The sequence below is a fragment of the Lutra lutra genome, chromosome 6, assembly GCF_902655055.1.
Source record: "Lutra lutra chromosome 6, mLutLut1.2, whole genome shotgun sequence".
NCBI classification, from domain to species: Eukaryota; Metazoa; Chordata; class Mammalia; order Carnivora; family Mustelidae; genus Lutra; species Lutra lutra.
The window spans coordinates 106,444,637-106,447,843 of record NC_062283.1 but is presented as its reverse complement, the minus strand read 5'-3'; positions in this window follow the sequence as shown (position 1 = coordinate 106,447,843).

The window sequence follows — 3,207 nt, the reverse complement described above, 5'->3', positions numbered from 1 at the left end:
CCAGTTGCTTAGCCAAAAATCTTGCCTTCAGTGCTGATTTCTTTCTTCAGTACTCCACATCCAATTTATGAGCTAATCCTGACAGCTCTATCTTTGAAATTATCCAGAATACTACCACCTCCATTGCTACCAACCCCTTCCTGATTACCATCACCTGTCATCTGGATTATATAATAGCCTACTTACTGTCCTAGTGATCCCATCCTTGCCAGCCCTTCTCCAGTCCTCTCACCCCCACTGCACAAAGCAGCACACAACTCCACACAAAAGCCAGGTATATCATTCCTTGTTCAAGATCTTGACAAGCCAGGACACCTGAGAGGGACATCCAGTTAAGGGTTTCCCTCCTGGATCCCCCTCAGGTTGTGATCTGAGGGTTATGAGATCTGAGATTAGGCCACCTTGGGCTCTGCGCTTAGTATGGAATCTGCTTAAAAGACACTTTTTTCCTCTCCCTCTGCCTCCTACCCCCCCACCCCACCCCGCTCAGGACAGCATGCTCACACATGTCTGCTCTCCCTCTCTCTCAAATAAAAAATATATATATATTAAAAACGGAATAAAACAAAACAAAGAAACCCTTGAGAGCCTCCCCCATGGTTCAGAAAAGAGACCAAATCCTCACGGTGACCTCTGAGGCGCCACATACCTGGGCCTTACCACCTGTGGCCTCTTCTCTTAGAACTGTCATGTATGCTTACTTACTGGCCATAGCACACTAGCCTCCTTTCTGTTCTCAAACACTCTTAGCATTTGTTCTCCTTTTCTGGAATGTTCTATTTCCTTGCTCTTTCCTTTTCCAGAATGCTCTATTTCTAGGAGGCACATAACTTATATCCTTGCTTCTTTCTCTACAAGTGTCACCTCCAGAGAAGTTCACTGTGACCATCTCATCTAAAAGAGCAATCTTTTCTGTCTCCCTTTCTTACCTTAATCCTGACCACTTTTTTTCCTTCACAGCCTTTATCAACTGATGTTATATATTTTTTTAGAATTTGTTGTCTGTTTTCCCCTCATTGTTGTAAGCTCCACAAAGCTGTTTTGTTCACTGTTTATCAATAGCATCAAGAACAGTGCATGGCAAATGGTAAATGCTCAATAAATAGGTACTGTCTGAATTGTAACTCTGATTTCCTCTAATTTTTAGAAAATTTCTTTCCCAGTCCATATTCTGAGTTTCTATTATTGATCACTTATTCTTTGTGTTTTTAAAAGATTTTTCTTTATTTATTTTAGAAAGAGAGAGAGAGAGCACATTGAATGGGGTGCAGGAAGGGCAGAGACAGAGGAGAGGGAGAGAAAGACCCAGACTCCCCCCTGAGCAGGGAGCAGGAAGCTGAGCTCAATCCTAGGACGCTGACACTATTACCTGAGCCAAAGGCAGATACTTAACTAACTGAGCCACCTAAGAGCCCTTATTCGTTGTATTTTAACTAAAATACATTAATAGATTCCCCAAACTCTGTGTAAATATCTATTATTAGGTACATTTCAGCACCATATTTCACTGAATGTAAGACTTTATCTGTTATAAGATTCATGACTGTTTTATATGCCACTAAGAAAAAAATGCTGCTATTTATATAGCGTGCTATTTATTATAAGAAACATCTTTATGATTATTAAAATTTTTAAAAAGTGAAATGTCTACTGGAATTAATGAAATATGGCATTAAGCAACTTCCATGTGGCAGATATCATTCCTCTAGTCCCTATATTAAGAGGTACGGAGACTGGTAAGGGGAGAGACAGGTGTGTGTGTGTTCTAATAATGTGGGCCTTGGTGAATGGTACTAAAGAAAGGAGGAGGGTAGCCATAGAGATTGCTCTATTGTGCATACTTGGTATGCTGGAAGGCAGGGTGAAAGCTGATTTTACCTACATGAGTCTCTTATTTTGTGGGTTTTTTTTTCTTTTAACCACATTTTGTGGGCTGTTGAGAAGTGTCTACTTCTTAAAGGATAGACATAAGTGATAAAAATAGCACAAAACACAAAGACCAAGACAAATAATTTTCAAATTAATCCAACCAATTTTTTTTAAACAAATAAAGTCTGGTGTTATCTTTTGTAAAAGTACCAATCATTTGTGTTCATTTCAAAAGCATTTAAGCTTTCCCCAAAGGATGTTTCTGGTGAGTAAAATGGAAATCCAAGATGAAAAACTGCCAGGTCAGTTATCAGAGCATTTGATTTATTGCTGAGAGGCAGTTGACTTCAACTAGGCATTCTGCAAGTCATTATATCATCTGCACAGTTTCTCTTGAATCACTTGTACATAGATACTGAATCACTTTACATGGCAGCTGGTCATAAAGGATCCAGGGCTTAAGACACCATGCATATTAGATTAGCAATAGTGTTTACAGAGACATTATCACCGAGAACAAACAAAGACATTAAAGGACAAAGAACAATTCCATTCTAACCTATACATTGGATTCCTATCTAATAAGTGTTTTCAGTGTCTACAAAGAAGACAAAATGTCTTTTCTCATAAGGCAGATCATTTTCCATAGTGATTGTTTTATACTTAGCTCTTACCTCACATTTAATATTATTTATCATTATATTATTGATCTTCTGTTCCTGGAAGCCCTTGATCATATACATTGAAAACTTGGGAGAAAGCAAAAAAGAAACGTTAAAGTGTATGCAAGGCTCTCTTCTCTCCTACCTCTTGACTCTTTTGTTGGCTCTTTGACTCCTAGGCCTTTGCTGGACTGATCAATAGTAGTACAGTAGCACTATGGGGAAGAAAAAGTTTCAAAACAAGTGGAATATAAGGTTCTATGTAAGAATGGGCATAAGCTACCTAGAAAAGGCACTGAAGATCAGGGAGGAAAATAAAGGTACACAGAGAAAGAAGGAGAAGTGAGTTGGGATGTGACAGCTAGTGGCTGAGAGAAAGGTTAGACAGTTTCCATGAGGAGTGGATCTCTGGGGTGAGGGAGAACGCTAAGGGAAAAGAAGCTTTGCTTTGTTGTATGTGCTACACACCACCTGTATGCTGCTTCTGCCTCTTGAAACTTTAGTGAAAACCTATAATCTTTCCAATGCTTTCTGGAGTTGTTTGTAAGTTTTTTTTTTTTTTTTTTTTTTAACAGTGGGGAGGAAGTGATAGTATATCAAGATAGGCCATACGGTGAATGCAAAGCAGTGTAAAAAGTCTCGATTTATTTGAGTCCCATTGACTTCCCTTCCCAAG